Source organism: Marmota flaviventris, chromosome 3, assembly GCF_047511675.1.
Source record: "Marmota flaviventris isolate mMarFla1 chromosome 3, mMarFla1.hap1, whole genome shotgun sequence".
NCBI lineage: Eukaryota > Metazoa > Chordata > Mammalia > Rodentia > Sciuridae > Marmota > Marmota flaviventris.
The window spans coordinates 165,761,214-165,773,281 of record NC_092500.1 but is presented as its reverse complement, the minus strand read 5'-3'; positions in this window follow the sequence as shown (position 1 = coordinate 165,773,281).

The window sequence follows — 12,068 nt, the reverse complement described above, 5'->3', positions numbered from 1 at the left end:
GCATTGGTGACTCATGTGTGCAAAGTCCTTTGAGATCCCCAGATGAAAGGTGCAGCCTGCAGCTGGACACCAGGTTATTACCTTCTGTGAAGCATGTCCCAAGGTAGAGCAAGGCAGGGGCCCTCACTGACCCTCAGCCTAGCTGAGCACACTTTTAACTAATTGGATGGTTTTTGTGGTGGGCTCTGGACAATGCAGTGGGTGGGAGACGAGTTTGTGATTGGGGAGGCAATGATGTCCTCCTCCCATTGACACATTCATTCAGTCCCTGCCCAGGCAATGCACAGCAAATTCTTGTGCTCAAGAAGGGCACTGGATGACAGCCCAGGGCAAAAGGGACTTTCCCACTCCCTCTGCGCCACCAGGCAAGCCTGCAGGCAGAGATAAAATAAGAAGCCAGAGGACGTGCCCATTTGCACTGTCATGAAGGCAGACTCAGAAGGGACCTTCTGAGTCTGCTATTCCTAGGGACCTTCTCCTGGCAGCCCCCACCCCACCAGGTGTAGAGTGTAATTGGCAGCTTTGGCGGGTGCCCAGGGCCAGAATAAATAGAAGGTCAGTTTGCTAGAACAGCCCCAAATCCAGACACATCCTCCCGTCTTCTGCTTTTAATTCCTTGTGGCTAGCATGTTTATTTTGGGTAAAGGAAAAAAAATCGGATGTTTATCCTTCGAGGAAATTATCGGCTTGCTTGCTTTCCTCCCCCCACTTCTCTTGCCCCGGTGTTTTGGGCTTTGAGTTCAGCTGCCGGAGAGACCCCCACCTTTCTAGTCCCAAAATGTGAAAAAAAAAAAAAAAAAAAGAAGACAGCTAGCTGGTCCAGATTTCAGACTGAAGCCAGCCCTGCCAGGCCATCCCTGGAAATCACAGAGGAGGAGGACCCAGGGCAGAGGGGAGACCCAGAGGCCACAAGGGGGCCTTGGGGGATCATCCTTGACTCAGCTTTTTGCCTGCAAAGCTCTTTGGGCCTCTCACCCCTCTTCTTTTCACTACCTCCTCCTGGTGGAAACAAGAGGGACATGTAAATTGCCTTGAGATCTCTATAATCAAGCAGCCAAGCAAGACAGAAGTGACCCCTTGACAAGGACAAAGAAAGTCGACATTAACATCATCATCATCATTGTCAGATACCATTTATTGAGCACTGTCTGCATACCAGGCACTGTGCCACAGGCTTTATTATATGTGGTATCTCGTTTAACGGATTCCCACTCTGATTCACAGCCTGCCAGGGACCTCATACAGGTTCTCTCATTCAGATGTCACAAAAACCTAATCATGTAAATAATGGTGTTCTCATTTCAGAGATGAGGAAACATTCCTTTAAGTTAAGGAATCTGTTGCATATTTAGTAGTGGTGGAATCTGGTATTAACTCAAGCCCTCTCACCACAGTATTCAGAGGTAAACAGCACTCTAATTTTACCATCTGGGCAATATGAAATAAGGGCCAGGGTTTTCACATTCAGGATCTGGAGTGGACCAAAGAGGGACGACTGGTACTTCCAGAGGAATTTAAAACTTTAGGCATCCTGGACCAAGTAGGATTTGTGGAGAGGGCGAGGGCTTCTGAATACACCAGGCAATAGCCTGGCCCAGTCCCAGGCCATCTGCCCAAGGCACCACCCCAAAGTTTACCAACCCTCAACCCATTGAGTCACCGAGCTCCCTCTCCCCCTCCCTACGTTGTATCTGCTCTTAGGTAAGGAAGAGAGGTCGAAAAGGACAGAAAGCCACCTAGGAAGTCCATGGTGATGGTGGTGATGGTGGTTGTGGTGATTGTGGTGATGACGGTGAAGACGGTGATGTTGATGGTGGTGATCGTGGTAATGATAGTGATGATGACAATGGTGAAGCTGGTGGTGGTGAAGCTGGTGGTGGTGATGATAGTGACAGGGTGATGCTGGCAGTGGTGACGGTGATGAAAGTGATGGTGACAATGGTGATACTGCTGATGGCGATGGTGATGGTGGTGGTGACAATGGTGATGCTGGTACTGGTGACAGCGATGGCGGTGGTGTTGGTGATGATGGTGACTATGGCTCCTGAGCAGCCATGGGATGAGAAGAAACCCTAGCAGATGCATGAGGTGGTATAGTTGTGGAAGCACAACAGACCTAAATTTACATAGAACTTCTGCCACTTGACAGCCCATGACCTTGGGCAATCTATGTAACCATTCCGAACCTGTGTTTCAAGTACAAAAAACAATCCAATGGAAAAAAACTGAAATAACTGCCTTCCTCCCAGGAAGTGTCCCAATGGTGAAGTGACATAGCAGGGAAGGCCCGAGCACAGGGCCTGGCAGGCGGGCTGTTAAGTAAGTGCGCGTTTTCCTCTCCTTCCCTGCCTCCACCTCACCTGTTCACCTCCCCAGCTCAGCTGAGCAGTGAGGCTGAGGGTGAAGAACCATGTCTCCCAGATGAAAGCCTTCCCACAAGACCCCCAGAGCCTTGGCAGTCCCCGGGAAAGGACCAACTGCCAAGGGAGCCTCAGGCCCCAGCCCAGCATCCCCCTCCCAAGCTGAGCAAAACATCGGAGGTTTGGATCAGGAAAGACACCCAGTTCCTTAGCAACTACAAAGCATTTCCCTGTAAAGACAAAGACCCTTCACTCAGAATGTTCCCTGCCCCCCAGCCTCTCCAGGTGTCTGATCTGCCTTGCAGGAGTGTGGCTAGGGGTGCCCACCCCCAGGACTTTTAGAAGCCTCTCGTGCCACCCTCCTGGCCATCCTGATAGTACCTGCAATGATCCCAGAACCCTTTAACCCTGGTGCTATTTGCATTTCCCCTCTGCCCAGCTGCTGCTGGGAGACCTGTGAGCTGCATTTATATATGCACACACTGGTACCCATATTTATGCTTCTGAGACTCTTGCTCCATTTCAGAGGCCAGAAAACGAAGGTGAAAGAGAGGAGCAATTCCTAAGTTCCCATATGCCTCCTCCTCAGCACTTTGAAGCAGGAGCTAAAGAGGATGGTTCCGAGATAGGCCAGGACAAGGTCCCAGGCTATCTTAGGAGATGAGAAACAGGAAGGTGGAAAGGCTTTTGAAAGACTAGGAAAACCCATACCAAGACAGTGCTCCCAGAGCAAGTTCACCTTGGAACCACCTGACAAGTCCTTCTGTTTAACACAGAGAGAATATCTTCAAGGAAATGTTTCCAGAGAAAAGGAAAGGAAGAGAAAGAGAAGGAAATAGATACTGGTATGAACCCTGGGACTACTGTATGCTAGGCAAGTACTGTACAACTGAGCCACATCCCCAGCCCTAAGAGAAGAAAATAGAGGAGACATTGCTATAAGAACTGCCAGTAGGGAGTCGAGATCTGCTTCCAATACCAGCTCCACCATCCACTACTGTGTGAGCCTGGTCTAGTCAGCCACCCTCTCTGGGCCTCAGTTTCCTCAACTATCAAATAGTTTGGGATGGGTGTTCTCAAGGGTTCCTTCAACTGAATGTTCTGCTATTGGAGAGGCAGAGAAAGCCACCATCACTGTCCCCTTGGCTGAGAATGAGCAGAAGCATCCAGGATAGAGTAGAATGAGCATTTTCAGAAATCAGAATGAAAAAGAGTATTTGGCTGCAGGAGCCAAAAAATCCTAGTGGGAGGCCCAGGCTAAAGATGAGTTTACAGATCTGGAGAGCTAGAGAGCCAGGGGTTTCCCAGGAGAAGCCAGCTCATCCGCCCCAATCCAGGCCAGAGGAAACCCATGCAGGCATCCTCAGCACCTAGTAGAGGGGAGATGGAGGAGCATCCGGGTCCTATGTCTGCACTTGGGGTCCAAGGGTAGGGCACAGAAGCACGAGCTGGAATCTGTCCCACAGGCAAAAGTCAGGCAGGGGCTAGAGGGTTAAAAAGGAGGCCGAGCCCATCAGCAAGGCAGGCTGGCAAGGCCCCTGGGTTCTCACTTTCATTTCCAGTCTCGTGATGCAAGCAGGACAGCAGGCTGAGTGCACCGCCTTGAGGGCCACAGCAGCAGCCCAGCAGTCCAAATGCCCTTCTCCACCCCAACACTAGCCTCACACCCACACAGTGACAGAAATAGGGGGGCAGCACTTTCAAATCACCCTAATGAAACTGACACTTTAGGACAGTCTGCGGCTGTAAAGCCAGCTCTCAGCCAGCTTTCTCCAGGATGGAGATGGGGCTCTGCTGTGTGCTGAGAATCAACAGGACCACAAAAGAAACCCAGGCCAGGCATGGTGGTGCACACCTGTAATCTCAATGGCTCAGGAGGCTGAGGCAAGAGGATTGCAAGTTCAAAGCCAGCCTCAACAACTTAGTGAGACTCTGTCTCAAAATGATCAAAATAAAAAGGGGCTGGGGATGTGGCTTAGTGGTTAGTCACCCCTGGGTTCAGTCCCTGGTACCCAAAAAAAGAAGAAAGAAAAAGAAAAGAAACCCAGACAGCTCTGACCCCCCGGAAACTCTTTCTGTATGGTTGGAGACAAGATGAGCAAAAACAAGTTCTGTGAGGATGAGGCCTTTCAGAGTTGGGCCCCAGAAGAGAGAATAGGAGGATAGTTCCGGGGGACAGGGTCCAGCTGGAAGAGATGCAGCAGCCCTTGGAAGGGGAAAGGGGCTTGAAGAAAGAAGCTGGAAATAAAGGCACATTAGCACCAATCAGGTGCTGGTGCTCCAGTGGGGACACACCAACATGGCAGTTCATTTACCTGCTCTCACAGCCTGATCCATGGAGGGCACGTACAGTTCAGCCTTTGCCCATGTAGACACTGGTCACCTTTGTCCAGAGTTAGGGTGTCTTCCCCACCCTGTGCAAGCCATGCCCTATCATCCACATATATACAAGCATTCACGCACACATTTACACACGTCTATCGTATGCAACCTGCACATACTGTAAATACAGCAGCCCACACAAATCACATGGTGCATGCACCCACAAGACACTCCAGGGTATCAACTCTGCCAAGCTCTTTCTAGAAATCCATGCAGGCTGTGTACACATGCACCGTTTGACCCCAGCGAATGTGCACGAGGGATTTGCATGCACATGCAAACTCCATCCATGCTCACCCCTTTCATTCACAATCTGAACATATGCCAGCCACTGACACAGAGACACCTCCTTTTGGATTAGACTGACCAGGCACGACCTGACCACGACTCTCGCTCCAGTCTCCTGACGCTGCAAATGGATTTTTGGTGATTGTAATGGAGGTTTTATGAATGTGGTTTGGGGGTGGGGAGTTGGGAGGCGTGAAAGGAAGGTTCTGGCAGTAGACGGGAATGAGGCCTTCCCCTGAAGTCCACAAGGAAGGCACCCAGACACATGTCCACCCTCCTAGCAGCCCTACCTTTGGCCCCTTGCCTGCACACTGCCTAGACAGGGAAAGAAGCCAAAAGTGGCCAGTCTGAGTTACTAAATCCGACCTTGGTGGAGAAAGGGAAACGCGTCAGTTCCCTGGGGAAGTGGCTGAGCCCAGGGCGGCCACAGGCCCCTGGGCTTCTACTCCAATGGAACAAAGTTGCTCAAATAGATGTGACGCTTTGTTTTCAAGCCCAAAATACCCTGTGGCGTCGGCCGGAAGTGTGACCGCGGGAGGGAAGTAGGGCAAGAGGGGAGGCTTCATTCGAGTTTCCATTGCGGTGACTTTTTCTTTCGTTTGGGGTCTAAAAGAAGCTTTCTCGCCTCTCTGAGAAAGGGTTTGGGCAAGAGAGGAGTGGGGTTCCGAGATTTGGGGCTGGGGGACCCATAGACTCAGTCACCTGCCCCCTCCTTGGAGGCCTCTGAAAATGATCCTGCCTCACCCACTATCTGAGTTTTATCTCAGGCCACCTGGTGGCAGAGCGGGAAGCCAACCCAGGATTAGAGGGGCTGAACCAGGGGCAAGGTAACTTTGCCTTCAGAGCTTGAAATGCCCTACTATACTTTGATGCAACTTTCTTTTTTACAAAGATCCTGTTTACATAGAGTTTTTCATAACAGCCAATAAACTAGGCCATAGCTGAACTAAAACTCAGACCCACATATTTAGATTCAATATCTTTAATAAGACAGCAATACCACTGCTGGATCCAAACACGAGGAGGAACTGCTAGAGCAGATAAGATCCCAACCTGGATGCCCTGCCACTCTCTGAGCCCTTGTCCTAATCCATTTTTCCTCATACCCTTTATCACCACCTCACGGGTATTTATTTGTCCCCATCCTGAACACTCATCAGACCTGTGATTGGCAGCAAGAACTTGGACTGCTTTCACTGATGTCTTATCCACAATGTGTGACAACATAGTAGATGCACAAAAAATAATTACCCCCCAAAATTAAAAATAAATGGGAGGAAAAGGATGTCATCAAACAGTTTCTTGCCTCTTAGAGACTTGGTAATTCAAAAAGGTTGAGGCCTGCTATACACCAGACACAGGTGCCAGGAGAGGGGCAGTGGCCAGGGACCGGGGAGAGAGGGGCTACAATCATACAAAACCATTAGTTACTGCCATTGTGGAGCAAATATTTGTGGGGAGGGTGGGAGATAGACGTTTATCAAAAGACGAAGGCAATACAAAGTTAAAACTTAAGCAGGAAGGAGTGCAAAGTCTGGGGCAACATGTGGACCACCACCTGAAAGGGGGCATCCCCGGGTAGGCTCTTTTGAGTATGCTGGGGCACAACTGAAGGATGGAACCTTGCTTGGAGTGCAATTCCGAGAAGCCCCAGATCCTCCACCAGGAGGGGCGGTCCAGGGAAAAGAAAACAGGGTGACTGTGCACCATGCGACGCGAGTTGACCAGACAGCGTCCTGGGTCCTGGGGATCGCGCAGGCCGGCGGGTCCTGGCCCCTGGCACCGGAACACCAGGATTCCAACTGGTGGCCCTGGAGCCTGGAGGCTGAGCGGCGCCGCGCACGCCGGGGGCCTGCGAACCCGGGCTGCAGTTCAGAAGCGGCCGCGCGGCCTCGGTCCCTGGGTGCTATTTACCAGCTTTTAATGACAGTAGGGTAATCACTCTAATGAAAAACTCCCTCGGGGCTCGGGGCAGCCAGACTACGATGAGGAAACCGGGAAGCATTTCGGAGCCGCCAGTGAGTCACGCTGAGTGTGCAGCGAGCCGGCCTGACGCTGAGCGCGAAGGACTCCCGGGTCCCCCTCCCAGCTCCGCGCCATGCAGCGCTGCCCCTGGAGCGCCGGTAGCTAAGGCCGCGGGGATGGCGCACGCAGCGGGGGCCGGGGCCGGGGGCGGTCCAGCCCTTGGAGCACCAGCCTGGGCCGACTCTCCTGGCCAACCCACCTGCAAACCCCATTCCCCACTGCCACCCGTGGTCGTGCCCGAGAGGGTCTTCGGCGCCCCCTTCCCCAATCAAGACCTTGGCTCTCCAAGTTCCTGAGTTTTGGAGGGGGGCCACGCGCTGATGTGTTCAAGACACCGCCAAAGATTCCAGGCTGCGCACGGATTCCCCACCTCTCTCCTGGAGACTTTCTCTGCGAGTGCCTCAGTTTCCCTACCTAAGTAGTAGTTGTAGCTCAAGATTCTCCACGCCACCCCCGCCCCACACTCCACATACACACACCCTGCCCCCGGGTGGCGGGAGTATTAATTACAGTTTGTTCCTGGCTTTGAAGATGAAAAATGCCAAGGATCATTACCACTCAATTAACGGGGCTATTACCCCTTGAGTTTATGTCTGATTAATCCTACCCCACCTCACCCCTCCCCAAACCTGGGATCCACGTTTTTCCCTAGTGCCCCCTCTTTGGCCATCCTGTCTCCCTTCTGGAGTTCAGACTGGAAATGAGCCACCTTTCAGGAGAGTGGAGCATTTAGCACATTTCATCTTTTTAACAGGTATTTATTGAGCTCCCCAATGAACAGAGCAGATGAGCCCAGTACTAGCTGCTGGGATACAGCCATGAAGGTCACATGTCCAGTCCTTGCCTTCATGATGCTTACATTCTGGTAGGCACCCAAATGTCTAAATGAGATCTGGTATGTAGCCAGGGCTCCCTTCTGTCCCTGTTTCTCCCTGTAGGACATTCATCTGGACCACGAACCATGATCAGGCTTAGGCCAGGCAGGCACTTAGGATGAGTCTGGTGAGAACAATGCTAATAGATTCCAATTTCAGAGACAAAAACAGGGAAGTCAGCATAAAGAGGAATAGAAAAAAACTTTAGCTTCTTGTGGGACCCCCACTCCTCTTCCTTTTCTCCTCTCCCCTCTTCACTTGGGGTCTTAGCCCTTCCTCAAAACTTTGGTCAAGCCTCTTCATCCTCCACCAGACTGCCCCCTTCCCCTGAATAGCTGCTTCCTCCAAACCAGCAAAGGACCTTCCCTCAGAGCTGTCTCTTTGTACCTCCTGTAGTACATTTATCATGCCTGGATGTGATCTTTTCCACAGGAGCTTTGTTCCCCTTTTCACATTAAACAGCCTGATCCCTGAATATAGAACCCCAGTGTCACTTTTGTTTCCTTCTCCAAAGAGTAGCAGGAAGTGTTTTGTAGACTTAGGTCTCTGTGATATGAGAATGCTGAGTCCCAAACCCAGGAGCCCACCCCACCCCCAAATGAAATTCAACTGGATAAGAGGGTCCCATCCTGTGAGGTGGGGAGTGGGGGCTGGGGGTGGACTTAGTAAGGAAGGGACCAGATGGGAAAGGTGAAGTGGAGCTGGCTTCTTCTCAAATCAGCCACCTTACAGAATCAACTGGACACCTGAACTGGATCAGGCAACTTTTATCAAGTACCTACTGGGAACAGGGACAGTACCTGGAGGACAAAAATGACTAAAACTCCCTGCCCTCAGGAAGCTTGGATACCATCTCTTGATTTTTGGTAACTTTCCTGGGTAATCCTGGGCCAAATAGTTCTGAACAACCCAGATGATTCTGCAGTATTGAGAGACACTTTTCCTTTGCCCCTTGACCACGAGCCCTGGCAGGGAAGTCCATGCCATCAGCCAGGGCTCCCTAGGTGCAGTTCTCCAGCTGAAGGAGGTTCCAGCTGGACCCTCGGAGTGATGGGATGAGGTCAGGGCAGCCTCAGTCCCTTAATGCAGTGGCTGTAGAAAGAGTTTCATTTCCCAGTATGACAAAGGTCAGGAAGTCCTACCTAAACCACCTGATAAAAGATATTGTTAATACAACCAGGATTTCTAATTCTGGGCCCCAAAGAGTCATTAACTGCTTTTTTCTGAATCTCAGATTGTTGACTACATAGAACAACAAGGAAACTAAAAGTGTGCCTCCAGCTCCTCACCTGGATGGACGAGGCAAAGGGCCACGATGTTTGAGGCTGAGGAGGTTGCTAAGGCTGGAAGCAGAGAAGAGACAAGGACTTAGGGACTGCAACCCTCTCTGCTTTCCTGAATGGACTTTTTAGGGAAGAGAGGAACCTGTTAGGCTTCCATTCAGCAATTACCCCATGGGCAAAGTCTGCACCCAGCAAGAGGTAGTTGTATGGCAAGCCATGGAGGTGAGAACTTGCCCTCTTCTCTTTCATATTCTCCCCCCCCCTTTACTCCCCCTGACTGCCTCCCACACTGTACCCCCACACTCATGCCTTTTCTGGTTCATTTCGATTCACAAAGTTCCTCTTTCCAAAAAGCCCCATCTCCTGAGAGGCCTTCAACAGAGACACCATCCCTCTCAGCTGAGAAGGGGCTGTCCCACTGTGGGCCCTGGGGGAATGACAGACCCTGGGAGCACATGACTCCACGTATCCTCCATGACCCCCTGAGCTAACCTCATGGCAAGCCCTCATCCCTTGACCCCTCCCTCCCCTGAGCTAAGGATCCAGCCCAGCCCTCCAGAACCATAAATGTATTAGGAATTCTAACAGATTCAAGTCAGGAGCCCACAGATTAACAGAACTAGGAAGAATTTAGAGGTAGGTTGTACAGTCCAACCCTTTCCCAAAACCAGGCATAAGAAGGGCCCAGACCTACAGTCACACAAATTTACGGCAAAATCCAGAACTAATGATTCCCAGAATGGTATGGTGCTTGAAATTTCTACCATAGTGCACTTCACTCAGATCTCACCTTCTACATCTGTCCTTCCCTTTCTGTCCCCTGGCTGGCCTGACCCTGACCTCTTGATACTGGGACCTGCCTTGGCAAATAATTCACTGCTGTTGACTTCTGTCTTGGGAGTAGTCTCAGGACTATCCATCTAAGGGGCTTGGGGCCCTCATAGCAGATGTACTTTGTAATAAGACTTTCTCTCTTTGGTCACCAGATTTCCCTGAAATTACCTAAAATATGACCAAAAACACCTTCATGATTATAATGAGTTAGTTTGAATGTAGACACAAACAGGTGTTTAAAATGGAAGTATGTGATTGACTTGGGGAGGATCCTGTGTCCTTTGACACATCCTAGGGAAGGGGGGGGGGCAAGCTCAAAATAGCACAGTGGCCCTCACATCTACTGAGAGGCCCTGGCAGAAATACTACTCTTCCCTGATCTCCCTGGGAATGGCGAGTGCCGTACCCCTTTATTCATACACACACCACCAACACCAACACCCTAGTAAGGGCACCTCCCCTACCTCCACACTGGATCCAAAGGGATACTGGGATGCCACGTTCAAGTTTGCCTTTCTTCTATGCATTGCTTTCTCCCCAGGTTTTATACTGATTCACCCTTTCACCCACATCTACCGTCTCATTTCTTTCCCCTGACATGGCCATAATGGGAACAAACATCAGTGTTAAGGACATTCTTTTTGGAGGCATGCAAGGTGAGTTCAGAAGTCAGATTGGCTACTTCAAGGCCAGGTAACTCCAGCAAGCTACTTACTCTTCCCAACAACTTAGATCTTTGACTTAGAAAGGAAATAAGTACAGTCCTAAAAGCTTCCTCACAGGGCTGTTATAAAGACTGAAGAAAACAAAGTGTGTCCACAAGGCCTGGACAAGGCAGGCATCTGACATCAGTCACCTCCATCTTCTGGGGCTACAGTCTGGAACCTCTACAAGCCAAAGACTTCTGTTCCTTCCGAGAACATGCTCAGCTCTGAATTAACCAGGAGCCTCTAGCTCTTCAGGAAGCCTGCTGGGCTGCCAATGGTATTTCCCCTTCCACAGGCTTCTAGGCAAAAGCCTCTAAGCTGACTGTCATTACCAACGAAATGCCAACGGCCTCCAAAACTGAAGGGAGGCTGGTCAGGGGGACTTCACGGGTGAGCTGTGGTTCTCCTCTGCACCTCCTGTGCAGCAATCCAAAATGGAAAACAATGGAGGACCCTCAAGAGAACTCCATTCAGGAGTAATCCCACCAAGGTGGCCTTCTACACTAATGCTTGGTATACCTTGAGCAATCCGGTCATCTCTCTGCTCAAATCCTCCCAGGTCATGTCCCCGGGCTTGATCTTATGTCATTAATGAGCACCTACCATTTTTCAGGTGTCAAGCTAAGTAATGAACTTAATTTCTTTAAAGTATCCATTACCCTCTCTAAGCATTTCCTTTTAAGATGCAAATACCCTCTGAGAATGGCAATGCACTAAATAGCTAATGCCCCAGGTTGGGTTCATGGGGTGAGGTCTTTCTTGAAAGACTATGTTTAGCAACAAGGGGAGCTAAAGTTCAGAGTGTAGTGGTGACTGTGGAAAAAGGGCCAAGCCAGAGTTGTGACTTTGCTCTTTTCTGCAGTTGATCTCCGACCATATCTCCTTCCCTTACCCTTCACCAAGACAAATACACCAGCTCCCCTCCATGCTGCAGTAGTCCCTGTAAGTGCAGCAGCTGAGGTTAGCTGGATTCCCTGAGAGAGAGCAGCCAAGGCCTGGGCGGCCTTGGCTCTGTTGCAGAGGGGCCGCCTGCCTGCCTGCCTGCATTTCACCAGCCTGGGGGTTGGGGGGACGCTCTGAACCAGTGCCTACTCGCTCCCCAACAAGTTCAGGGCTTAGAGTTCAGGTAATTAGGCCCTTGGCAATCTCACCTAAGCCCGCCAATAAAACTGAAACAAACACCTTCAGCTCCTCTTCAGGAGGGAGAGAGGAAATGAAGAGGGAAGGAGGGAGGACAGGGGAAATTTTTTTTTTTCTAAGCTGAATTCCAGCCTTGGCAACCAGAAGAAAGAAGGCTAGTATTCTACAAAGTAG